The sequence below is a fragment of the Lynx rufus genome, unplaced genomic scaffold (assembly GCF_022079265.1).
Source record: "Lynx rufus isolate CCGP_SWC_20201006 ecotype Redwood Valley unplaced genomic scaffold, mLynRuf1.p SCAF_21, whole genome shotgun sequence".
Taxonomy (NCBI): domain Eukaryota; kingdom Metazoa; phylum Chordata; class Mammalia; order Carnivora; family Felidae; genus Lynx; species Lynx rufus.
This window is the reverse complement of record NW_025814836.1, coordinates 4,695,008-4,721,683: the sequence shown is the minus strand read 5'-3', so window position 1 is coordinate 4,721,683 and position 26,676 is coordinate 4,695,008. Positions and strand designations below refer to the sequence as shown.

Here is a 26,676-nt window from a genome sequence, read left to right as displayed (position 1 = left end):
AGATGAGTGGCCCTCTAATAGGACAAATAAGACTCTCAGAGCCTGGCTGTATTTGATGATCCTAAGTGACAACACAATACCACTGTGAGCATGCCTTTTATTTCTTTTGGTGCAAGGCATTAGCCTTCTATCTCATGAAGCAGTATGAAACTTTAGATATACTGTATGACCCAAAACTTGCTTCATTTTGTTCACTTTGAATGGAGAGTTGTACGTAGGTATTAGTATATAGGAAATATGTTCTTAAGTAATAAATGAGGAAACAAAAGAAAGGTTGAATTAAGAGGTCAAGCAACTGTGATGAGTACTGAAAGTTTCACTAGTGTTGGCTGAAAGAAGGGAACACTGCATACCTATATTAAATATTGACAATGGAATCAATTTTAGTGTTTGTTATTTTTCACTGTAGAAATTTTTCAGAGACTGTGTCTTTGCTTTTCTTTCTGTCATGTTTTTCTGAGTTAGACGGGGTGGAATGAAGTCCTCCACTTCTAAGAAGAGCAGTGAGTAACTATACCAGCTTTCTTTAAATTCATATGTCATGTGATCTGTGCCATACCCTAAGGTCTCTGTGTTCATCTTTTCAATGACTTTCTGGAGAATATCTTCATTATGTGTCCTTTTATTTGGTGAGTGTATCCACCCTCATTTCCAAATTGTAAATTTTACTTTATCAGAGTTTTGTGTGGATTAACAAATGAAGAACTTTGGAAAATTGTTTATTTGTTTTGTTTTGTATTGCAGTGAAATACTATTTTATGAATTAAGGTATGCTTGGAAGTTCCCTTGAAATTACGATGGTTTTGTAATGTTGACCCCATGATTAAGATTATCATAGATCATTTTGGTCAGATTTATAAGATCATTATGGATCATTATTGCTACTTTTTTCATCATTGAGATTTTACATTAATTAGATATTTTTGATGTGGACAATTATATGCTAAATTTTATGAGCTCTTTCTAAGGCCTTCATTTAAATGATAAATACCCGAACACAATAAAGTTTTTCTAAAACACAAAACAGTTCAATTTTCCATATAATATTTGTCTCATAAAAGATATTAGGTTGAATTAATCAGGTGGATAGATAATGAAATTTCATATATTAAATTATTAATCATTATTTTCTGTTAAATTTGAAACATCCATCAATAAGGGAAATAGTCTGTATCTTCCTTGGCATGATTACATAGAAGGTTTTACGTTACCTTGAGCTTGGTGTTCATACTTTGGGAATAGGTAAATGGTTTTTTTCTTGATAAAGTTCTTGTCATACATTGTTTCAATGAGAAATTGTTTTTGTGTTCTCTTTATGCTTATATATGTGTTTATGTATGTATGTATTTTAATGTGTGTATTTATTTCTCCAGAATCTAGCAAGACAATTCAAATGAACTCAATAATAATGAATAAAATAGCCATGAACACTAATAATTGTAAAATCAGAAAATAAAAAAGCCCTACCAGATACTGAAATGGACTCTAAAACTTCCATTATTAAAAAAAAAAATTGAGAAAAAAATTGAGAATGAATGTAAATGAAAGGAATACTAGCACATAATTTGGTCTAATAAATATCCTACAAATACCCACTTTTAGATTTTACTATCTGTATATTTATATAATACTTACATTAATGTATGTTTGCAGTGCATAGCTGCTATCTCCAGGTACCGAAGTATATCAACATATAATATTTGTGCTGTTAAGGGTAGGTATTAAAAGTGTGCTACCCAGTGTGTTTTTTTCTAAGTACTTTCTTCCAAGACTGGGAACAAGACAACAATGTCCTCTCCCATCACTTCTATTTATATTGTTCTGTACAGTAATGACCATGCAACAGGGCAAGAAATGTAAATAAAGGCATAAAGATCACAAAGTAAGAAACAAAGATTTCTTTGCAGAAAACTCAATTACTTATGTTAGAAAATCCCAAAGAGCCTACAATAACACTCCCAGAACTGAAAACTTAGTTTAGCAAGGCCAATATACAAGTCAATTATATTACTATATAATAGCAACAAACAATTGGACTTTGAGATAAATCCCATTTATAATAGCACAAAAAATGAGGGACTTCTGTAATGCAATAAAATATGTACAATATCTTTGCAAAACACTGATCAAGTTATCAAAGGAGACCTAAATAAAAGTAGAGATATATTCTGTTTATGGGTCAGAAGTTTCAAAATAGTGGAACTGTCAGTTACCCCAATTTCATTTGTAGATTCAATATAATCCAAATAAAAAATATTGCAATTTCTTTGTAGATATCAACAAGGTCATTCTAAAATTAATGTCAAAGGTAAAACAACTATAATAGCAAAAGATATTCTGAAAAACTTATAAAGTCAGAGACTTTACACTGTGTTATTTTAAGGCTTACTATAAAACTATAGTAAAAATTAACACATAGGTCAAAGAAGATAATATCTGTTAAAGATAGTCATGGAGAAAGATACCTGGGTGGTTTCTGAAATGCTGGTAGTGTTTGTTTCTGGATATGTTTATTGATTACCTGCTGTTTTTGGAAGATGCAAATTTATTGATTTCTATAGTTTAATGCATGCACTTTGCTGTATCTATATTATACTTCAATTGAAAGTTTGAAATATCAAATAAAACTAGTCTAAATATTGGTTAATACACTTGTAGGAATATTTTCCTATAGATTGTGTGTTACCTGGGGTCTTATGATTGATTTTCTTAGGGTGTGTCAAGAGTCTCTCTTTGGGGCACCTGGCTGGCTCAGTCACTAGAGTTTACTACTCTTGATTTTTGGGGTTGTGAGTTCAAGCCCCACATTGGGCATAGAGCTAGCTTTTACAAAAAGAGTGTTATCTCTTTAACACAGGCATTTCAACAAATAATATCAGGTAGTATTTATTTATTCACATTTTTTATATAATTGAGTATTTTTTCATGTGTTTATTTACATATCCATTTTTCTCTTATGATAATGTGCTTAGGTATTCAGAAGTCTTTTTTTTTTTTTTTCAACGTTTATTTATTTTTGGGACAGAGAGAGACAGAGCATGAACGGGGGAGGGGCAGAGAGAGAGGGAGACACAGAATCGGAAACAGGCTCCAGGCTCTGAGCCATCAGCCCAGAGCCCGACGCGGGGCTCGAACTCACGGAGTGCGAGATCGTGACCTGGCTGAAGTCGGACGCTTAACCGACTGCGCCACCCAGGCGCCCCTCAGAAGTCTTAATATTGAAGGTATTTTATTCTTGTTACTTTTGACATCAAAATCTTTTTTAAGTTATTATAAATTCTGTTTTTTTTTTATTTTGGTGTACATTTCTTTGAGTTTTAACATGTGTGGATTTTTGTATTGATGACCAAAATCAGTATACAGAACTGTTGTGTATTTTGTCCTTTAACTCCCCAAATTTCCTTATCCCTTTACAGTTATATCCTACTCCTGGTATACACTAATTAATTTTCTCTATTCCTATGGTTTTGTCTTTTGGGAATGTTAGATAAGTGAAATCATACCTAATGTAACTTTTAGGATATTTCACTAAGCATCATTCCCCCGAGATACATTGAAGCTATAGTTTGAATCAATAGTCTCTTTTTTATTGTAGAACAATATTCCATTATGTGGATGTACACCATTTATTTATCCATTCATCCATTGAATGGCATCTGCATTGTTTCCAGTTTGGGTCTATTATGAGTAAAACTGCTATGAAAATTCATCTATAGGTTTCTCTGCAAACCTAAGTTGTTTTCAATAGCAGGGATCAGCAAACTTTTTCTTGAAGTGTCAGATAATACACTGTCTAGATTTCAGGGCCATACAGTCCCTGTTACAGAGTACACATATCAGTTACTGCAGCTTAAATTAATGAGTGTGGCTGTGTTCCCATGAAACTTTACTTACAAAAGTGGCAGTTGGCCATTGGGACATATTTTGCCAACATTTTCTATACAGTAAATATTCATTATTGAGTTTTGCTATATTGTGTGGTGAGTATGTTTAATTTAATAGAAACTGCCTAAATATTTTCCTAAGTTTTGGGATCATTTTATATTCCTGACAGAAATGTATAGGACATCCTGTTGTTCTGCATATTTATGAGCACTTTATGAGTCAATATGTTTTACTTTAGCCATTTAAAAATTTTTTAATATTTATTTATTTTTGAAAGAGAGACAGAGTGCAAGTGAGGGGAGGGGCAGAGAGAGAGGGAGAGACAGAATCTGAAGCAGGCTGTGCTGATGGCTCAGAGCCTGATGTGGGGCCCAAACCCATGAACTGTGAGATCATGACCTGAGTGGAAGTCAAATGCTTACCTGACTGAACCACCCAGGCACCCCTTACTTTAGCCATTTTAAAATGTGTGTGCATAATCTAGCCAGAAAATTAACAAGAAACCAGTGACTTTGAATGACACACTGGACCAGATGTACTTAACAGATACAAGAAAATTCAAGAAAAGCATTTGACAACATACAGCATCCATTCTTGATAATCACCCTCAACAAAGTAGGGATAGAGGGAAGGTACCTCAACATCATAAAGGCCATATATGAGAGACCCACAGGTAATATCATCCTCAGTGGGGAAAAAATAAGAGCTTTTCCCCTACAGTCAATTTATCCTAAGAAACAGATTCTTACACATTCTTTTCCAGTGCATATGGAACATTCTCCACAATAGATCACACACTGGGTCACAAATCAGCCCTCAACCAGTACAAAGAGATCAAGATCATTCTGTGCATATTTTCAGACCACAACACTATGAAACTGGAAGTCAACCACAAGGAAAAAAAAAATGGAAAGACCACAAACACATGGAAGCTAGGGGCTAAAATGGCTCAGTCAGTTAAGTGCCTGACTCTTGATTTTGGCTCCGGTCATGAACTAGTGATTTTTGGGACCAAGCCCTATGTTGGGCTCTGTGCCGACAGTGTAGAGACTGCTTGGGATTATCTGTCTCTTCCCTATGCAACCCCCCCACCTCTCAAAATAAAGAAATAACATAAAAAATAGCATCCTACTAAAGAATGAATGGGTCAATCAGGAAATTAAAGAAGCAATTAAAGTACATGGAAGCAAATAAAAATGAAAATATGGCAGTCCAGAATCTTTGGAATGCAGTAAAGGCAGTCCTAAAAGGAAAGTATATTGCAATACAGGTCTGCCTCAATAAGGAAGAAAAGTATCAAATACACAATCTAACTTTATACCTAAAAGAGCTAGAAAAGGAACAGCAAATAAAGCTTAAAGGCAGCCAAAGAAGTGAAATAATAAAGATTAGAGCAGAAATAAAAGATATAGAAACAAACAAACAAAAAACAGAACAGATCAATGAAACTAAGAGCTGGTTCTATGAAGAATTAATAAAATTGATAAACCCCTTGCCAGAATTTTCAAAAGGGAAAGAGAAAGGACCCGAATACATAAAATCACAAATGAAAGGGGAGATATTACAACAAATACCACAGAAATACAAATGATCATAAGGGAATATTATAAAAAATTATATACAAATAAACTTTGGAAGGGCAATTTGGAAGAAATGGGAATATTTCTAGAAAAATACAAACTACCAAAATTGAAATAGGAGAAATAGAAAATTGTAACAGACCCATAAACAGCAAATAAATTGAATCAGTAATCAAAAATCCCCCAATAGGGGCCCTTGGGTGGCTCAGTTGGTTGAGTATCGACTTTGGCCCAAGTCATGATCTCACAGTTTGTGAGTTTGAGCCCCACATCAGGCTTGCTGCTGTCAGTGCAGAGTCTGCTTCAGATCTTCTGTCTCCCTGTCTCTCGGCCCCTCCCCTGTTTGTATTCTTCTCTCTCAAAAATAAATACAATGTTAAAAAAAATCTCCTCATAAACAAAAGGCCAGGGCCCAATGACTTCCCAAGGCAGTTTTACCAGACATTTAAAGAAGATGTAATACCTGGGACAAAACATAAGAGACTCTGAAATATGGAGAACAAACTGAGGGTCATTGGAGGGGTTGTGGGAAGGGGGATAGACTAAATGGGTAAGGGGCATTAAGGAATCTACTCCTTAAATCATTGTTGCACTATATGCTAATTAACTTGGATGTAAATTTAAAAAAATAAATTAATAAAAAATAATGAATAGGTAATACCTTTCTTCTCATATTGTTCCAAAAAATGTAAATGGAAGAAAAACATCCAAAAGTCTTCTATGAAGTTAGCATTACCTTGATCCCCAAACCAAAGACCCCACTAAAAAGGAGAATTACAGGCCAATATCCCTGATGAACATGGATGCAAAAATTCTCAACAAGATACTAGAAAATCAAATACAACAGTACATTAGAGGAATTATTCACCACAGTCAAGTGGGGTTTATTCCTGGGCTTTCAGGGCTGGTTCAATATTCACAAATCAATCAGTGTAATACACCACATTGATAAAATAAAGGATAAGAACCCTATGGTCAGGAAAAAGGCAGGGATGTCCAGTCTCACCAGTACTATTTAACATAGTCCTGGAAGTTTTAGCCTCAGTACTCAAACAAAAAGAAATAAAAGAGATGCACATTGGCAAGGAGGAAGTCAAACTTTCACTATTTGCAGATGATGTGATGCTCAATGTAGAAAACCCAAAAGGCTCCACCAAAAAAATTGATAGAACTAACACTTGAATTCAGCAAAGTCACAGGATATAGAATCAACATACAGAAATATGTTGAATTTTAGGGGCGCCTGGGTGGGTCAGTCGGTTAAGTGGCTGACTTCGGCTCAGGTCATGATCTTATGGTCCGTGAGTTCGAGCCCCGCGTTGGGCTCTGTGCTGATAGCTCGGAGCCTGGAACCTGCTTCTGTTTCTGTGTCTCCCTCTCTCTCTGCTCCTTCCCCATTCACGCTCTGTCTCTCTTCTGCCTTTCAAAAATGAATAAATGTTAAAGAAAGAAAAAAGAAATATGTTGAATTGTATACACAAATAATGAAGCAGCAGAAAAAGAAAAGAATCAATCCCAGTTACAATGACATCAAAACCCATAAGATACGTAAGAATAAACCTAACCAAAGAGGTAGAAGATTTGTACTTTGTATTTTTTTAATTAATTAATAGAGAAAGAAAGGAAGAGGCAGAGAGCGGGGGTTGGTGTGGGAAAGAATCCCAAGCAGACTCCACACTATCAGTGCAGAGTCTGATGTAGGACCTGAACTCATGAACTGAGATTATGACCAGAGCCAAAGTCAAGAGTTGGATGCTCTACTGACTCAGCTACCCACACTCTCTGAAGATCAAGAAATGGAAAACATTCTGTGTTCATGGGTTGGAAGAACAATCATTATTAAAATATCTATACTACCAAAAGCAATCTACACGTTTAATGCAATCCCTATTAAAATACCACCAACATATGGAATCACACACACACACACACACACACACACACACACACACACACACACAGCACAAATTTCCAAAGCAATCCTGAAAAGGTAAAGAAAAGCTGGAGGCATCATGATTCCGGACTTCAAGCTATATTACAAAGCTGTAGTCATCAAGACAGTATGGTACTAGCACAAAAATAGACACATATACATCAATGGAACAGAATAGAAAACCCAGAAATGGACCCACAGCTATATTTTCAGGTAATCTTCGACAAAGCAGGAAAGAATATCCAATGGAAAAAAGACAGTCTCTTCAACAAATGGTTTTGGGAAAACTGGACAGCAACAAGCAGAAGAATGAAACTGGACTGTTTTCTTATACCATACACAAAAATAAATTCGAGATGGGTGAAAGCTAAATGTGAGACCGTAAAGCATGAAAATCAAGAGGAGAACATAGACACCAATGTCTTTGACCTCAGCCATAGCAACTTCTTCCTAGACACATCACTAGATGCAATGGAGACAAAAGGAGAAATAAACTGTTGGGACTTCATCAAGATTAAAAGCTTCTACACAGTGAAGGAAAATAATCAACAAAAATAAAAGGCAGCCTACAGAATGGGACAAGACATTTGTAAATGACCTATCTGATAAAGGCTAGTATGCAAAATCTATAATGTGCTTATCAAACTCAGAACCTAAAAAACAATCCAGTTAAGAAATGGGCAGAAGACATGAATAGACATTTTTCCAAAGAAGACATCCAGATGACTAACAGACAAATGAAAAGATGCTCATCAGGGAAATACAAATCAAAACCATAATGCAATACCACCTCACACATGTCAGAACGGCCACAATTAACCACACAAGAAACCACAGATGTTGGCGAGGATGAGGAGAAAGGGGAACCCTATCGCACTGTTGGTGGGAATGCCAACTGGTGCAGCCACTTTCAAACAGGGAGGTTCCTCAAAAAAAATAGAACCACCCTACAACATAGCAATTGCATTACTATTTACCCAAAGTATACAAAAATACAGATTTAAAAGTGTACATACACTCTGATGTTTATAGCAGCATTTTCAACAATAGTCAAACTATGGAAAGAGCCCAAAGATGAATGAATGTGTGTGTGTGTGTGTGTGTGTGTGTGTGTGTGTGTAAAATGGAATATTACTCTGCCATCAAAAAGAAATCTTGCCATTTGCAAAAATGTGGATGGAACTAATGTATTATGCAAGTGAAATAAGTCAGAGAAAGACGGGTATCACAGGATTTCACTCGTGATATTTAAGAAACAAAGAAGATAAACATTTGGGAGGTGAGGTGAAGAAAAAAGAGAGAGGTAAAGAAACTGCAAGAGACTCTTAGAGAGCAAACTGAGTGTTAATGGAGAGAAGTTGAGGAGGATGGGCCAGATGGGTGATGGGTATTAAGGAGGGCACTTATTATGCTGTTGTATGTAAGTGAGGAATTACTGAAATCTACTCCTGAAACCAGTACTTCAGTGCATGTTAACTAGAATTTAGATATTAATTTGAGAATAAAATAAAAACTGTGTGCACCATTCTAATGAATAATGATATTGGACATTCATTTTGTGCTTCTCACCCATGTATCTTCTTTAAGTTTCAGTTTATATTTTTGCTCTTTTTCTAACAGGATTGTTATTTTCTTATGCTGAAATTAGAGAGTTTGCCATATACCATGAAAGTTTTTTTGTGTTAGATACGTGATTTCTAAGTATTTTTTCATAGTCTGCGGCTTATTGTTTTCATCCTCTAACAGTGTATTTCTCACAGGATAGGTTTATATTTTGGGTTGCATGTTTAATAGCTAACTCCAGGTCATAAGGATTTTCTCTTAGGATATCTCCTATAGTTTAGTGTTTCATAAAGATGTATAATTTAGACCTATATTCATTTTGAATTGATTTTTCAGTGTTTATTTATTTGTGTGTGTGAGAGAGAGACAGAGTGCAAGTGGAGGAGGGACAGAGAGAGAGGGAAACACAGCATCTGAATCAGGCTCTAGGTTCTGAGCTGTCAGTATAGACCCTGATGTGGTGCTCGATCCCATGAACCTTGAAATCATGATTTGAACCAAAGTTGGATGCTTAGCTTACCAAGCTACTCAGGCATGCCTATCTTGAGTTAATTTTTGTATATGGTGTGAGGATTAGTTTGAGGCTTTGTTTTGATTTTTTGTTTTTGTTTTGTCCTTGGTGTTGTATGATAATTATTCTAACACCATTTGCTGATAAGCAAATTGAGTTCTTCTTGTATCTTTGTGAAAAAACAAATGGACATTTTATATGGATCTGTTTCTGAAATCTGTCCTATACATCTCTGTGCCTACTCCTTGATTAATGTATATTTATAATTTTTTTAACTATAGTTTGATTTCTCTAACATAATTCTTCCTTATCAAAAACTGCTTTGGTTATACCTTTGCATATATATATATATATATATATATATATATATATATACTTTAAATCAGCCTATATCTACAAAAAATTCTGCTCTAATCTTAATAGCTATTGCATAAGATCTTTAGAAAACTGTGGGTATAATGAACAATTTTCCTATGTTGAATCTGCCAGTCTATAAATATGATATCTCTTTTACATTTATTTAGGGAGTCTTTAATTTTTTTAAACTTGATTTATTTATTTTGTGAAAGTAACAGAGCATGCACATGAGAAGGGAAAGAGGAAAGGGAGAGAGAGAATCCCAAGGATTTTTCTCCACGTGTGTAGAGTTGGCTCCTAGAGGGGCTTGATAGTCCTATTGGCTCAGTGGTGTGGCTCTGCCTGGCTCATGTCTCTGGAAGACTCTGAGGCCATAGTCTTATCTCTCCGAGCTTCCCAGCCTGCCTGGTTCAGTTAGCCAGGCAGCCCCAAATGTGCTCAGATTGATGATGCCTCCATCAACACCATTCCGTGGAAAGCTGAACAAAAAGAGTGAGAACTCACTATAGTCATTCTCATCGAAATTGAGGTCCAGCACGTTATCTGCCCCAGGGAACATAAGCGTGAGGACAACAGCTTCCCCTGGGTCACACTCCTTCAACTACCATCACCGAGGACCTCAGCATGGGAGAGGTTTCCTGAGGCCTCACGGTCCAGGAACTGTTTCCCCACCTTACTGGGACATCCAGGGCTCGCAGGTCCTGAGGGGGATGGCCAGTGTCTGGGGTCGTGTGGGGCAACTGGTCTCCAAGGCGTACTAGGATTTCAATGGCATGACTTTGATGCCAGCCCTGGGAGCCAAGGGCAGGGACCTGTGTGGGCCAGGATGGCACCTCGGGCATAGCTCATGGCCGAGAGTGTTGAGTTGCCAAGCGTGGGAGCTTGCCTAGCCTTGCGGGGAACCCCAGCTCAAGCCAGATGGGATTCCTGGATGAGCGCCTTCCCTCGCTGGCGTATGTGGAGTGGCCCATGGCTTGGGGTGGTGGGCCAAGTCATAAGTCTGGTTTGCAACACGTTCCACCTTGGGAATAAATCCCGGTCCACACACAAGTCGGCAAGCAATGCCTGTGTTTTGGGCCCAGGGTGGAAGTCAAGATGCTGTGCTGACCGTTGGACTGGACAGTAAAGGCACGGTCTGCAGAGGACTGCACCCTGGGTGATTCCAGAGGCCTGCTCAGATCTAGTGTCTCATGGTGTTCCCAGGTCAGTTGTGGGTTCCTGGGAAGGCTCAGACCTCCTCTCAGGGGGTAAAGCATGTCTACCAGGGCCGGCCTCAGGGTGCACAGATTAGCCACTGCGGTCCCACTCCTGTGTGCACTCCTGGCCCTGGGGCTCCCAAGGAAGGGCACCCAGCAGCAGTGTTCATCATGCCTTTCAGTGGGCCCTGCATGAAGAACTTATTGCCAGCCAGTCCTGCCATGGAGACCTTGTCTCTGCGGTCACAGAGCTGGGGAGGTGAAAGAGTTACTCTACGAGGTTCTGTCTGTTGGACTTGACACAGTTGTTCCATGTCTGTTCTGGTGGGTTGGAGACTCCTCTGTGGTGACCTCGCAGCCGGGCGGGGGCCTGAGAGCTACAAGGCCAGGCACAGTGCCATGGCAGCACATGGAGTTGAGAAGGGGTTGGCCTCCCTTTGTGACAGAGATATCTTCTCTCACTGTGCCCTTGGCCTGTGGGGCTGCAGCCCTTGTGCTCACTGTGAGGACCACACCGGTGTTCCTGGACCATGGGAAGGGGACATGTTGCTTGCAGCGGGCCGCATCCTTGCAAAGGCCAAAGCCTGTCTGCGGATGCCCACGCTGCAGCATCCTGCGGCCAACAGGGGAGTCCGATGGGCAGAGGGTGCCAGAGAGTAATTCCATGCAGGCAGGAACACGCTCCCATGGACCAGGCAGCCCAGGGGATGCTCGTTCCCTTGGAGGCCAGGGCCCTGGCACCCATTGGCCCTGGCCTTGCTGACACGCTGGGCTAGAACGTGGCTGTGGTTCAGTCGGGATTGTCACTAGTGTTTGGTGGGGGCAAGGCCCATGCTGCTCAGGTCATTCTGGCAGAGTGGACAGGAGTGGGCACCTGTTGTCGTGTGGCCACCTCAGAGGGCTCTGCGTTGGCCTCTGCCCCATAGCCTGGAGGCCAGGGCGGCTAGCCTCCCTGCAGGCAGTTTTTGGGTTTTCCTTTGACCCCTTAGTTTCCATCCCGTGCTGGCGTCCAAGTTGCCAGGGTGGCCAGCTGTGGGAGTGGATGGGTGTCTGGGCTGGTGGGCGCTTCTTGGCCAGAGTGGCTTTGGGAGAGGGAAACCCTGCCCAACGTTAGTGGCCCAGAATTGTCCAAGGAGGCTCCATGGTGTGCAAGGCCACCGGTCCTGTGCTGCTGTGTGGCAGGACTCCGGGGCCAGGATCTGCGCACCAGGTGTGTCCGTGGAGGGCCCCAGGCCTGCACGGCGGAGCAGCCACACACACCCCTGGCCCAACCTCCCAGCGCACACTGACCCTCCACACACAAGAAGAGGCACACATTCCTGCTCCTACAGTCCCCTGTGCCCGCGGCTTCTTGCCTATTCGCAGGCAGCCCCAAGGGGCTGTGGGACAGGACAGGCAGAGAGGTGCAAGGCTTGGTCATGGATTCCTTCTGCACTGTGTGGCGAGTGGAGGCCCTGGGTACCTTGCTCACTCCCATGGGTGACTGTTCCCCTTTTCTCAGGTGCAGTGGACATGTCAGGCTTGCCATCGGCCAAGAGAAGAAGGCCTTCCTGGCCCCCGAGTGCCTGTGGTTGGCGGGACCACCAGAAGAAGTGTGCCCCACTATGGGCACCTTGCCAACGGGAGTGACCAGACGGTAAGCCTTCCCCAGTTTAAGCTTGTACCGTGGCTTTCGCGGGCCTGCCCGAGAGGCCACCAGTGAAGGTTGCCAGCAGGGCATGTGGGGTTTTGATGCCAGAGGGGCCTGCCCGTTCCTCTGGCTCAGTGGCATGGCTCTGCATGACCCGGGCTGCGGGTGGACCCTGAGTCCCTCAGCTTGTCCCACTGAGCTACCCGGCCCACATGGGTCGGCTGTGCAGGTGGCCCCGAATGTGCTCGGATCGATGATGACTCCCTCAACAGCATTCCTTGGAAAGCTGAACAAAATGAGTGAGAACTCCCTACCGTCTTTCTCATCGAAACTGAGGTCCAGCACGTTGTCTGCCCCAGGGAAGGTAAGCGTCAGGAACAGCAGGCTTCCCCTTGGTCACACTCCTTCAAGCACCAGCACCCACAGCCTCTGCCTAGGTGAGCCTCAGGGGGGACTCATGGTCAGGGAGGCATTTACCACCTGAGCAGAGTTTCCAAGGCACAGAGGTCCTGAGGGCAATGACTGGTGTCTGGGGTCAGTGGGGCCGCTGGACCCCAAGGCCTCGGACTCAAAGGCATGTCTGTGGCACCAGAACGGGGAGTCAAGGGCTGGAGACTAGGCCAGAACAGACCCTGGGGCATAAGCTCGTGGAGGTGTGGGTTGAGAGGCCAAGCATGTCAAGATTACCTGGTCCAAGGGTGGGGGCGTGGAGCCCCAGCCTGAGGCAATGGCGATCCCTGGATGAGTCCTTGCTCTCACTGACATACATGGAGTGGGCTCCTGGCTTGGGCTGGTGGGCTAAGGCAGGAAGCCAGGCTGTGGCACCTGCCAGCTTGGCATCCTCGGCCCTACCCGGCAACAGAGAAAGCAGCAAGCAGTGCCAGCACTCCATGCCCAGGGCGGAATACAAGTTGCTGTGCTGGCCATTTGCCTGGATGGTAATGGCACAGTCCAGAGAGGGCTGCGCCCTGGGAGACCGCATGGGCCTGCTCAGCTCAGGTGTCTTGTTGAGTTCCCAGGTCATTCATGGTTTCCACGGAGGCATCAGTCCTCCTATTGCAGAGGGCAACACGTGGCTCCCAGGGCCAGATTCAAAGTGCACAGGTGAGGCATAGCGTTCCCTTTCCTGCGGGCAATCCTGGCCCCTGGGTTCCCAAGGAAGGGCACCCATTTGTGGTGTTCCTTGGGCCTTTCAGTGGGGTCCTGGCCAAAGAAGCTACCCCGGCTGGGTGTGCCACGGAGACCTTGTCTGCTCGGCACAGAGCTGGTGAGGTGGAAGTGATACTCTGGGATATTCTGTCCCTTATTTGGCACAGTGTGTCTTACATCCTCTCGGGTGGGCTGCAGACCCCTCTGTGGTGGCCTGGCAGCCAGGCACTGGCCTGCTAGCTCTGAAGCCAGGTGCTTTGCCTCGGCCCCATCGGCCGCTTGGCAGTCGTCCGCCTCCCTTTGGGAAGGAGATGTGTTCTCCTCTCAGTGTGTCCCTGGCCTGCAGAGCTGCAGCCTAGGGCTCTCTGTGAGGGCCACGCTGATGTTTCTGGGCTGTGGGAAGGGGCCACATCACCTGCAGAGGGCCACATCCTTGCAAAGGCCAAAGCCCATGGGAGGCTGCCCTTCCTGGAGTATCCTTCTGCTGATGGGGGTGTCCATTGGATGGAGGGCGCTGGAGGGACTTTCCATGCAGGTGGGGACACACTCCCATGGACCAGGCAGCCCAGGGAATGCTCACTCCCTTGTGGGCTGGGGCCTGGGTGCCCACTGGCCCTGGCCTCACCAATACCTCGGGCAAGAAAGTGCCTATGGTTCAGTTGGGTTTGGCACCTGATTCGGTGGGGGCTAGGCCCGTGTAGCCTAGACGCTGAGGGCATTCTGGCAGAGTGGAGAGGAGCGGGCAGCTCTTGTCGTGTGGTGACTTCAGAGGCCTCTGTGTTGGCTTCGGCCCTGTAGCCTGTGGGCCAGGGCAGCCAGCTTCCCTGTGGGCAGTTTTTCCATCCCGTGCTAGTGTCCATGGTCCACATTGACAGGGTGGCTAGTGGCGGAAGAGGATGCGTGTCTGGACTGGTGGGTGCTGCTTGGCCAGAGTGGCTTTGGGAGAGGGAAACCCTGCCCAATGTTAGTGGCCCAGAGGCGTCCAACATGGCTCCCTGGAGTGCAAGGCCACTGGTCCTGTGCCGTTGCCTGGCAGGACACTGGGACTAAGATCTGTGCACCACGGGTGCTCTTGCAAGGCCCCAGGCCCTCACGGTAGAGCGGCCACACATGCTCCCTAGCCGAAACTCCCAGCACACACTGACACTCCATGCACAGGAACAGGCACACGCTCCTGCTCTTATAGTCCCCTGCGCCAGCGGCTTCTTGCCCATCCGCGGGCAGCCCCAAAAGACTGAAGGACAGGACAGGCAGAGAGGCACAAGGCTTGGTCATGGATTCATTCCATCCTGTGTGGTGAGGGGAGCCCCTGGGTACTTTGCTCACTCCCATGGGCGATTGTTCCTCTTTTCTCAGGTGCATTGGACAGGCCACGCTTGCCGTCGGTCGAGAGAAGGCCTCCCTGGCCCCCAAGTGCCTGTGATTGGCGGGACCGCTGGAAAAGGTGTGCCCTGCTATGGGAATCTTACTGACAGGAGCACCCAGACGGTAAGCCATCTCCAGCGTCAGCTGTGCTGCTGGCTTTAGACTTCGGGAACTTGTCGAAGAGACCGCTAATGAAGGTTGCCCCCAGAGCATGTGGGGTTTTGATCCCAGAGGGGCCTGACTATTCCTCTGGCTCAGTGTCAAGGCTCTGCATGGCCCGGGCGGTGGGCAGACCCTGAGTTCTTCGGCTTGTCCCGCTGAGCCATCCGGCCCACCAGGGTCGGCTGTGCAGGTGGCCCTGAATGTGCTCGGATCGATGATGACTCCCTCAACAGCATTCCTTGGAAAGCTGAACAAAATGAGTGAGAACTCCCTACCGTCTTTCTCATCAAAACTGAGGTCCAGCACGTTGTCTACCCCAGGGAAGGTAAGCGTCAGGGACAGCTTCCCCTTGGTCACACTCCTTCAAGCACCAGCACCCATGGCCTCCGCCTGGGAGAGCCTCGCTGGTGGCTCATGGTCAGGGAGGCATTTACCACCTGAGCAGGGTTTCCAAGGCATGCAGGTCCTGAGGGGAATGGCCGGCGACTGGGGTCACTGGGACAGCTGGTCCCCAAGGCGTTGGACTTGAAAGGCGTGTCTGTGGCACCAGCCCAGGGTGTCGAGGGCTGGGTCCTGTGTGGGCCAGGATGGCCCCACGGCATAAGCTCATGGCAGGGTGTGTTGAGAGGCCAAGCATGGCAAGTTTGGCAGGCCGTGGGGGGCGCGGGAGCCCCAGCCCGAGGCAGCAGCAATCCCTGGAGTATTCCTTCTCTCACTGACGTACGTGGAGTGGCCCCTGGCTTGGGCTTCTGGGCCAAGGCAAGAGGCCAGGCTGTGGCACCTACCAGGTTGGGAACATCGGCCCTGCCCGGTGCCACACAAGGCAGCAAACAGTGCCAGTGCTTCGAGCCCAGGGTGGAAGTCAGGATGCTGTGCCGGCCAAAGGCCTGGAAGGTAATGGCACGGTCCAAAGGGGACCACGCCCTGGGGGAGTGCCTGGGCCTGCTTAGCCCTGGTGTCTTGTTGCATTCCCAGGTCAGTCGTGGGTTACGTGGAGGCCTGCAGCCTCCTCTTGTAGATGGCAAAGTGTAGCTCCCAGGGCCAGCTTCAGGGTGCACTGGTGTGGCACGGCAGTCTCCGTCCTGAGGGCCCTCCTGGCTGCTGGGCTCCAGAGGAAGGGTGCCCAGTGGTGGTGTTCCTCAGGGATTTCAGCAGGGCCCTGGCCAAAGAAGCTACTCTGGCTGGGCCTGCCACAGAAACCTTGTCTCCTTGGCACCTTGCTGGTAAGGCAAAAGTGATACTCTTTGATGGTCTCTCCCTTGGAGTCAGGCACAGTGTGTTTCACGTCCTCTTGGGTGGGCCACAGATTCCTCTGTGGTGGCCTGGCAGCCAGGCGGGCATGAGAGTTCTGAGGCCAGGTGTAGTACCTTGGCCTCATGGGCCGCTTGGAAAAGGTCAGCCTCCCCTTGGGAACAAGATGTGTTCTCCTCTCAGTGTGCCCCTGGGCTGTGGGGCTATAGCCTAGCACTCTCTGTGAGGGCCATAATGGTGTTCCTGGGCCGTGGGAAGGGGCCACGTCACCTGCAGAGGGCCACATCCTTGCAAAGGCCAAAGCCTGTGGGCAGCTGCCCTCCCTAGAGCATCCTGCCACTGACAGGGGCCTGTGTTGTGCGGAGGGCACCAGAGGGACTTTCTGTGCAATCAGGAAACACTCCCCTGGACCGGGCAGCCCATGGGATGCTATTTCCCTTGTGCCTGGGACCCTGGCGCACACTGGACCTGGCCTCGCCCACACCCCGGGTGAGAAAGCGCCTGTGGTTTGGTCAGGATTGGCACTGGATTCAGTGGGGACAAGACCGGTGTAGCCTAGCCACTCAGGGCATACTGGCAGAGTGAAGAGAAGCAGGCAGCTGTTGTCGTGTGGCTGTCTTGGAGGGCTCTGCATTGGCTTCTGCCCCGTAGCCTGAGGACCAGGGCGGCCAGACTCCCTGCGGGTGGTTGTTGGGTTTTCCTTTGACTCCTGAGTTTCCATCCCGTCCTGGCGTCCACAGTCCACGTTGACAGGGTGGCTAGTGGTGGGAGAGGATGCGTGTCTGGGCCAGAGGGCTCTGCTTGGCCAGAGTGGCTTTGGGAGAGGGAAAACCTGCCCAACGTTAGTGGCCCAGAGGCATCCAACATGGCTCCCTGGTGTGCAAGGCCACTGAGCGTGTGCCATTGCTTGGCAGGACACTGGGGCCAGGATCTGCACACCAGGCATGCATGCCCTTGCAGGGACTCAGGCCTCCGAGCTCAGCAGCCCCATACACCCCCTAGCCCAGCCTCCCAGCACACATGACCCTCCATGTACATGAAGAGGCACATGCTCCTGCTCCCACAGTGCCCTGCGCCCGTGGCTTGTTGCCCGTCTGCAGGCAGCCCCAAGGGGCCGAGGGACAGGACAGGCAGACAGACGCAAGGCATAGTCACAGTTCCTTCTGACCTGTGTGGAGAGCAGAGCCCCTGGGTAGCTTGGTCACGCCCGCGAGTGATTGCTCCCCCTTTCTCAGGTGCAGGGGACACACCAGGCTCGCCATCGGCGGAGAGAAGAAGGCCTCCCTGGTCTCCGAGTGCCTGTGGTTGGCGGGACTGCTGGAAGAGGTGTTTCCCGTGACGGGCACCTTGCTGACTGGAGCGAGAAGACGGTAAGCCATCTCCGTATCAGTTGTGCCGCTGGCTTTAGGCTTTCGCAAGCCTGTCCAAAAGGCCACTAAGGAAGGTTGCTGGCAGGACAGGTGGGGTTTTGAACCCAGAGGGGCCTGTCCTTTAATGGCTCTGCACGTCCTGGGCCACGGGAAGACCCTGAGTCCTTCAGCTTGTCCCGCTGAGCCATCTGGCCCACCAGGGTCGGCTGTGCAGGTGGCCCCGAATGTGCTCGGATCGATGATGACTCCCTCAACAGCATTCCTTGGAAAGCTGAACAAAATGAGTGAGAACTCCCTACCGTCTTTCTCGTCGAAACTGAGGTCCAGCACGTTGTCTACCCCAGGGAAGGTAAGCGTCAGGGACAGCAGGCTTCCCCTTGGTCACACTCCTTCAAGCACCAGCACCCACAGCCTCTGCCTAGGAGAGCCTCACGGGGGACTCATGGTCAGGGAGGCATTTACCACCTGAGCAGGGTTTCCAAGGCATGCAGGTCCTGAGGGGAATGGCCGGCGACTGGGGTCACTGGAGCAGCTGGTCCCCAAGGCCTTGGACTTGAAATGTGTGTCTGTGGCACCAGCCTGGGGTGTCGAGGGCTGGGACCTGTGTAGGCCAGGATGGCCCCACAGGCATAAGCTCATGGCAGTGTGTGTTGAGAGGCCACGCATGGCAAGCTTGCCTGGCCTGTGGGTGGGGGTGCAGAGGCCCAGCCCGAGGCAGCAGCGATCCCTGGACGAGCCCTTTCTTTCCCTGACGTATGTGGAGCAGGCACCTACTCTGGCTGGTGGGCTAAAGCAGGAAGCCAGGCTGCAGTACCTGCCAGCGTGGCATCCTCAGCCCTACCAGGCGACAAACAAGGTGGCAAACAGTGCCAGCACTTCGTGCCCAGGGCAGAATACAAGTTTCTGTGCTGGCCATTTGCCTGGATAGTAATGGCACAGTCCAGAGAGGGCTGTGCCCTGGGAGACCACATGAGCCTACTCAGCTCAAGTGTGTCATAGCGTTCCCAGGTCTTTCATGGGTTCTGCAGAGGCCTCAGGCCTCCTCTTGACGATGGCAAAGTGTGGCTCCCAGGGCTGGCTTCAGGGTGCACAGGTGTGGAACGGCAGTCCCCCTCTTGAGGGCCCTCCTGGCTTCTTGACTCTTGAGGAAGGGTACCCAGTGGTTGTGTTCCTCGGGGCTTTCAGCAGGGCTCTGGTCAAAGAAGCTACCCCGGCCAGAGACCTTGTCTCCTTGTCACTGTACTGGTGAGGTGAAAGGGATATTCTGAGTCTCACTTGGACTCGGGCACAGTGTGTCTCATGTCCTCTCTGGTGGGCTGCAGACTACTCTGGGATGGCCTTGCGGTCAGGCATGGGCCTGCGAGGTCTGAGGGCAAGCCCCGTACCTCGGCCCCATGGGCTATTTGGAAGACATCTGCCTCCCCGTGGGAAGGAGATGTATTCTCCTCTCATTGTGACCCTGTCCTGTGGGGCTACAACCTAGCCCTCTCTGTGAGGGCCACGCTGGTGTTCCTGGCCTGTCAGAATGGGCCACGTCGCCTACAGAGGGCCACATCCTTGCAAAGGCCAAAGCCTGGGGGCAGCTGCCGTCCCTGGAGCATCCTGACACTGACGGGGGCGTCCGTTGGGATAAGGGCAACGAAGGGACTTTCTGTGAAAACAGGAACACACTCCTGAGGACGGGCAGCCCAGGGGATGCTCATTCCATTGCAGCCTAGGGCCCTGGTGCCCACTGGCCCTGAACTTACTGACACCATGGGCAAGAAAGCGCCCATGGTTTGGTCGCATTTGGCACCATATTCGGTGGAGGCTAGGACCATGTAGCCTAGCCATTCAGGGCATTCTGGCAGAGTGGAGAAGAAATGCACCTGTTGTTGTGTGGGTGTCTCGGAGGGCTCAGCTTTGGTTTCAGCCCCGTAGCTGCAGGCCAGGGTGGCCGGCCTAACTGTGGGTGGTTGTTAGGTTTTCCTTGGACCCTTGAGTTTCCATCCTGTACTGGGGTCCACGGTCCACATTGACAGGGTGGCCAGTGGAGGAAGAGGATGCATGTCCGGGCCGAGGGCACAGCTTGGCCAGAGTGGCTTTGGGAGAGGGAAACCCTAACCAACGTTAGTGGCCCAGAGGCATCCAACGTGGCTCCCTGGTGTGCAAGGCCACCAGTCCTGTGCTGTTGTGTGTTAGGACGCCAGGGCCAGGATCGGCACACCAGGCCTGCTCTTGGGGAGCCACAGGCTCAAACGGCAGAGCGGCAACACATGCCTCCTAAACCAACCTCCCAGTGCACTCAGACCCTCCATGCACATGAAGAGATACCTGCTCGTGCTCCTACAGTCCCCTGAACCCACAGCTTCTTGCATATCTGCAGGCTGCCCCAAGGGACAGGGGAAAAGAACAGGCAGAGAGGCGCAAGTCATAGTAATAGATTCCTTCTGCCCTGTGTGGAGACTGGAACCCCTGGGTAAATTGCCCATGCCCATGGGTGATTGCTCCACTTTTCTCAGGTGCAGTCGACATGCCAAGCTCGCCGTCGACTGAGAGAAGAATGCATCTCTGGCCCCGACTGTCGGTGGCTAGCGTATCTCCCGGAAGAAGTGTGCCCCACTATGTACAACTTCACGAAAGGAGCACCGAGACGGTAAGGAGTCTATAGTGTCATTGGTGCTGCTGGATATAGGCTTTCCAAAAAACGCCTGAGAGGCAGCTAATGAAGGTGGTCGGAAGGGCAAGTAGGATTAGCAATTCACAGGGGCCTGTCCGTTCCTCTGGCTCAGTGGCTCGGCTCTGCACGGCCCGGGCACCGGGAGGACCCTGAGTCCCTCGGCTTGCCCCGCTGAGCCACCCGGCCCGCCTGGGTCAGCCGGCCAGGCGGCCCTGAATGTGCTCGGATCGATGATGACTCCCTCAACAGCATTCCTTGGAAAAGCTGAACAAAATGAGTGAGAACTCCCTCCCGTCGTTCTCATCGAAACTGAGGTCCAGCACGTTGTCCGCCCCAGGGAAGGTAAGCGTCAGGGACAGCAGGCTTCCCATTGGCCACACTGCTTCAAGCACCAGCACCCACGGCCTGCGCCTGGGAGAGGCTCGCGGGGTGTGTCCGGGTCAGGGAGCCGTTTCCCCGCCTTAGCAGGCTTTCCACGGCTCGCAGGGCCTGAGGGCAACGAGCGGCATCGGAGGTCGAGGGGGGCAGCTGGTGCCCGAGGCCTAGGACTTCAAAGGCGTGTCCGTGGCACGGGCCCTGGGCGCCGCGGGCAGGGCCCTGGCTGGCAGGGCCTGCGGGCGGTGGCTGGCGACTGGGGTCGAGTGGGGCAGCCGGTCCCCCAAGGCCTAGGGCTTCAACGGCGTGTCTTGTGGCGCCGGCCCTTGGGAGTCGAGGGCTGGGGCCTGCGAGGGCCCGGACGGCTGTGCGGGCCTAAGCGCGCGGCGGTGTGTGTTGAGGGGCCGAGCGTGGCAAGCCTGGCAGGCCGTGGGGGGCGCGGGAGCCCCAGCCCGAGGCGGCGGCCATCCCGGGACGGGGCCTTTCTCTCACTGACGTACGTGGAGCGGCCCCTGGCTCGGGCTTCTGGGCCAAGGCAAGAGGCCGGGCTGCGGCACCGGCCAGGTTGGAAACATCGGCCCTGCCCGGCGGCCACACAAGGCGGCGAGTGGCGCCGGCGCTTCGGGCCCAGGGCGAAGTCGGCATGCCGTGCCGGCCGAAGGCCAGAACGGTAATGGCACGGTCCGGAGGGGACCGCGCCCTGGGGGAGTGCCCGGGCCTGCTCAGCCCTGGTGCCTCGTTGCGTTCCCACGTCAGTCGTGGGTTACGCGGAGGCCTGCGGCCTCCTCCCGTCGATGGCAAAGCTAGGGCCTCCCAGGGCCGGCTTCAGGGTGCACCGGTGTGGCACGGCGGTCCCCCTCCTCAGGGCCCTCCTGGCCTCTGGTCTCCGGAGGAAGGGCGCCCAGGGGTGGTGGCCTTTCAACCGGGGCTTTCCACAGGGCCCCGGCCAAAGAAGCTACCCCCCGCCCCGGGCAGGGCCTGCCACGGAGGCATTGTCTCCTCGGGCACGGAGCTGGTGAGGCGAAAGTGACACCCCGGGAGGGACTGTCCCTTGGAGTCGGGCACAGTGTGTCTCCCGTCCTCTCGGGTGGGCCGCAGATTCCTCTGCGGTGACCTGGCAGGCAGGCGCGGGTCTGCGAGCCCTGAGGCCGGGCGCGGTGCCTCGGCCCCGCGGGCCGCTTGGCACAGGTCCGTCTCCCCTTGCGAGGGCGACGCGATCTCCTCTCGCTGTGGCCCTGGCCTGCGGGGCTGCAGCCCTTGTGTCCCCTGTGAGGGCCACGCTGGTGTTCCTGGGCCGTGGGCGGGGGCCACGTGCGTCGCCTGCCGCGGGCCGCGACCTTGCAAAGGTCAAAGCCTGTCTGCGGCTGCCCTCCCTGCAGCTCCCGGCCGTCGGCGGCGGGGTCCACTTGGCAGAGATCGCGGGAGGGAATTTCCATGCAGGTGGGAACACACTCCCACGGAGCGGGCCGCCCAGGGAATGCTCGTTCCCTCGCGGGCCGGGGCCCTGGCGCCCAGGGGCCGTGGCCTCGCCGCCACCCTGGTAGAGAACGCGCGCGCGGCTCGGTGGGCTTTGGCGCCGGCGTTAGTTGGGGGCCGGGCCCGTGCAGCCTAGCCGCCCCGGCCCTTCTGGCAGAGTGGAGAGGTGGGGGCACCGTTTGTCCCGTGGCCGCCTGGGAGGGCTCTGCCTCGTCCTCTGCCCCGTAGCCTGCGGGCCAGGGCGGCCAGACTCCCCGTGGGCAGTTTTTGGGTTTTCCTGGGACCCCTGAGGTTCCATCGAGTGCTGGCTTCCACGGTGCACGTGGAATGGGTGGGCAGCGGCGGGAACGGATGCGTGTGGAGGTCGGTGGGCACCGCGGGGCCAGAGAGTGTTTGGGCGGGGGAAAGCCTGGCCGACGTCAGTGGCCCAGAGGCGTCCAGCGCGGCTCCCTGGGGTGCAAGGCCACCGGGCCTGTGCCGTCGCTTGGCGCGACGCCGGGGCCAGGACCTGGGCACCAGGCACGCGTGCCCTTGCAGGGACCACCCAGGCCGCCCGGCTCAGCAGCCCCCTACACCCCCTAGCCCACCCGGCCTCCCAGCACACACGACCCTCCGTGCGCACGAAGAGGCACGCGCTCCTGCTCCCACAGTGCCCTGCGCCCGTGGCTTGTTGCCCGTCCGCAGGCAGCCCCAAGGGGCCGAGGGACAGGGCAGGCAGACAGACGCAAGGCGTAGTCTCGGACTCGTTCTGCCCGGCGTGGCGAGCGGAGCCCCTGGGTAGCTTGGTCACGCCCGCGGGCGATTGCTCCCCCTTTCTCAGGTGCAGTGGCCACGCCAGGCTCGCGGTCGGCCGAGAGAAGAAGGCCTCCCTGGCCCCCGAGTGCCTGTGGTGTGCGGCACGGCCGGAAGAAGTGTGGCCCGGAACGGGCACCTTGCTGACGCGAGCGTCCGGACGGTAAGCCTTCCCTGGGTGTCAGCTAGCGCCCCTGGCTTTAGGCTTTCCCGGGGCTGCCCGAGAGGCCGCCAGTGCAGGCGGCCCGCTGGGCGTGTGGGGTTTTGCTCCCAGAGGGGCCTGTCCGTTCCTCTGGCTCAGTGGCGCGGCTCTGCACGGCCCGGGCACCGGGAGGACCCTGAGTCCCTCGGCTTGCCCCGCTGAGCCACCCGGCCCGCCTGGGTCAGCCGGCCAGGCGGCCCTGAATGTGCTCGGATCGATGATGACTCCCTCAACAGCATTCCTTGGAAAAGCTGAACAAAATGAGTGAGAACTCCCTCCCGTCGTTCTCATCGAAACTGAGGTCCAGCACGTTGTCCGCCCCAGGGAAGGTAAGCGTCAGGGACAGCAGGCTTCCCATTGGCCACACTGCTTCAAGCACCAGCACCCACGGCCTGCGCCTGGGAGAGGCTCGCGGGGTGTGTCCGGGTCAGGGAGCCGTTTCCCCGCCTTAGCAGGCTTTCCACGGCTCGCAGGGCCTGAGGGCAACGAGCGGCATCGGAGGTCGAGGGGGGCAGCTGGTGCCCGAGGCCTAGGACTTCAAAGGCGTGTCCGTGGCACGGGCCCTGGGCGCCGCGGGCAGGGCCCTGGCTGGCAGGGCCTGCGGGCGGTGGCTGGCGACTGGGGTCGAGTGGGGCAGCCGGTCCCCCAAGGCCTAGGGCTTCAACGGCGTGTCTTGTGGCGCCGGCCCTTGGGAGTCGAGGGCTGGGGCCTGCGAGGGCCCGGACGGCTGTGCGGGCCTAAGCGCGCGGCGGTGTGTGTTGAGGGGCCGAGCGTGGCAAGCCTGGCAGGCCGTGGGGGGCGCGGGAGCCCCAGCCCGAGGCGGCGGCCATCCCGGGACGGGGCCTTTCTCTCACTGACGTACGTGGAGCGGCCCCTGGCTCGGGCTTCTGGGCCAAGGCAAGAGGCCGGGCTGCGGCACCGGCCAGGTTGGAAACATCGGCCCTGCCCGGCGGCCACACAAGGCGGCGAGTGGCGCCGGCGCTTCGGGCCCAGGGCGAAGTCGGCATGCCGTGCCGGCCGAAGGCCAGAACGGTAATGGCACGGTCCGGAGGGGACCGCGCCCTGGGGGAGTGCCCGGGCCTGCTCAGCCCTGGTGCCTCGTTGCGTTCCCACGTCAGTCGTGGGTTACGCGGAGGCCTGCGGCCTCCTCCCGTCGATGGCAAAGCTAGGGCCTCCCAGGGCCGGCTTCAGGGTGCACCGGTGTGGCACGGCGGTCCCCCTCCTCAGGGCCCTCCTGGCCTCTGGTCTCCGGAGGAAGGGCGCCCAGGGGTGGTGGCCTTTCAACCGGGGCTTTCCACAGGGCCCCGGCCAAAGAAGCTACCCCCCGCCCCGGGCAGGGCCTGCCACGGAGGCATTGTCTCCTCGGGCACGGAGCTGGTGAGGCGAAAGTGACACCCCGGGAGGGACTGTCCCTTGGAGTCGGGCACAGTGTGTCTCCCGTCCTCTCGGGTGGGCCGCAGATTCCTCTGCGGTGACCTGGCAGGCAGGCGCGGGTCTGCGAGCCCTGAGGCCGGGCGCGGTGCCTCGGCCCCGCGGGCCGCTTGGCACAGGTCCGTCTCCCCTTGCGAGGGCGACGCGATCTCCTCTCGCTGTGGCCCTGGCCTGCGGGGCTGCAGCCCTTGTGTCCCCTGTGAGGGCCACGCTGGTGTTCCTGGGCCGTGGGCGGGGGCCACGTGCGTCGCCTGCCGCGGGCCGCGACCTTGCAAAGGTCAAAGCCTGTCTGCGGCTGCCCTCCCTGCAGCTCCCGGCCGTCGGCGGCGGGGTCCACTTGGCAGAGATCGCGGGAGGGAATTTCCATGCAGGTGGGAACACACTCCCACGGAGCGGGCCGCCCAGGGAATGCTCGTTCCCTCGCGGGCCGGGGCCCTGGCGCCCAGGGGCCGTGGCCTCGCCGCCACCCTGGTAGAGAACGCGCGCGCGGCTCGGTGGGCTTTGGCGCCGGCGTTAGTTGGGGGCCGGGCCCGTGCAGCCTAGCCGCCCCGGCCCTTCTGGCAGAGTGGAGAGGTGGGGGCACCGTTTGTCCCGTGGCCGCCTGGGAGGGCTCTGCCTCGTCCTCTGCCCCGTAGCCTGCGGGCCAGGGCGGCCAGACTCCCCGTGGGCAGTTTTTGGGTTTTCCTGGGACCCCTGAGGTTCCATCGAGTGCTGGCTTCCACGGTGCACGTGGAATGGGTGGGCAGCGGCGGGAACGGATGCGTGTGGAGGTCGGTGGGCACCGCGGGGCCAGAGAGTGTTTGGGCGGGGGAAAGCCTGGCCGACGTCAGTGGCCCAGAGGCGTCCAGCGCGGCTCCCTGGGGTGCAAGGCCACCGGGCCTGTGCCGTCACTTGGCGCGACGCCGGAGCCAGGACCTGCGCACCAGGCACGCGTGCCCTTGCAGGGACCACCCAGGCCGCCCGGCTCAGCAGCCCCCTACACCCCCTAGCCCACCCGGCCTCCCAGCACACACGACCCTCCGTGCGCACGAAGAGGCACGCGCTCCTGCTCCCACAGTGCCCTGCGCCCGTGGCTTGTTGCCCGTCCGCAGGCAGCCCCAAGGGGCCGAGGGACAGGGCAGGCAGACAGACGCAAGGCGTAGTCTCGGACTCGTTCTGCCCGGCGTGGCGAGCGGAGCCCCTGGGTAGCTTGGTCACGCCCGCGGGCGATTGCTCCCCCTTTCTCAGGTGCAGTGGCCACGCCAGGCTCGCGGTCGGCCGAGAGAAGAAGGCCTCCCTGGCCCCCGAGTGCCTGTGGTGTGCGGCACGGCCGGAAGAAGTGTGGCCCGGAACGGGCACCTTGCTGACGCGAGCGTCCGGACGGTAAGCCTTCCCTGGGTGTCAGCTAGCGCCCCTGGCTTTAGGCTTTCCCGGGGCTGCCCGAGAGGCCGCCAGTGCAGGCGGCCCGCTGGGCGTGTGGGGTTTTGCTCCCAGAGGGGCCTGTCCGTTCCTCTGGCTCAGTGGCGCGGCTCTGCACGGCCCGGGCACCGGGAGGACCCTGAGTCCCTCGGCTTGCCCCGCTGAGCCACCCGGCCCGCCTGGGTCAGCCGGCCAGGCGGCCCTGAATGTGCTCGGATCGATGATGACTCCCTCAACAGCATTCCTTGGAAAAGCTGAACAAAATGAGTGAGAACTCCCTCCCGTCGTTCTCATCGAAACTGAGGTCCAGCACGTTGTCCGCCCCAGGGAAGGTAAGCGTCAGGGACAGCAGGCTTCCCATTGGCCACACTGCTTCAAGCACCAGCACCCA

The 26,676-nt window shown here is 53.0% G+C and overlaps 7 non-coding genes across 7 annotated transcripts; all 7 read left to right on the top strand.

Moving 5' to 3' along the window:
• Positions 1-10,269: 10,269 nt before the first annotated feature.
• LOC124517446 (small nucleolar RNA SNORD116) lies at positions 10,270-10,362 on the top strand. Its single transcript, XR_006963450.1, has one exon. It is a non-coding gene; the product is annotated as a small nucleolar RNA SNORD116 (small nucleolar RNA).
• Positions 10,363-12,902: 2,540 nt separating this feature from the next.
• LOC124517492 (small nucleolar RNA SNORD116) lies at positions 12,903-12,995 on the top strand. The gene has a single exon (XR_006963490.1). It is a non-coding gene; the product is annotated as a small nucleolar RNA SNORD116 (small nucleolar RNA).
• A 2,544-nt stretch (positions 12,996-15,539) lies between these two features.
• Positions 15,540-15,632, top strand: LOC124517493 (small nucleolar RNA SNORD116). The gene has a single exon (XR_006963492.1). It is a non-coding gene; the product is annotated as a small nucleolar RNA SNORD116 (small nucleolar RNA).
• Positions 15,633-18,184: 2,552 nt separating this feature from the next.
• Positions 18,185-18,277, top strand: LOC124517494 (small nucleolar RNA SNORD116). Its single transcript, XR_006963493.1, has one exon. It is a non-coding gene; the product is annotated as a small nucleolar RNA SNORD116 (small nucleolar RNA).
• Positions 18,278-20,835: 2,558 nt separating this feature from the next.
• On the top strand, positions 20,836-20,929 carry LOC124517445 (small nucleolar RNA SNORD116). The gene has a single exon (XR_006963449.1). It is a non-coding gene; the product is annotated as a small nucleolar RNA SNORD116 (small nucleolar RNA).
• Positions 20,930-23,667: 2,738 nt separating this feature from the next.
• On the top strand, positions 23,668-23,761 carry LOC124517444 (small nucleolar RNA SNORD116). The gene has a single exon (XR_006963448.1). It is a non-coding gene; the product is annotated as a small nucleolar RNA SNORD116 (small nucleolar RNA).
• Positions 23,762-26,499: 2,738 nt separating this feature from the next.
• LOC124517442 (small nucleolar RNA SNORD116) lies at positions 26,500-26,593 on the top strand. The gene has a single exon (XR_006963446.1). It is a non-coding gene; the product is annotated as a small nucleolar RNA SNORD116 (small nucleolar RNA).
• The last annotated feature ends 83 nt before the right edge of the window (positions 26,594-26,676 follow it).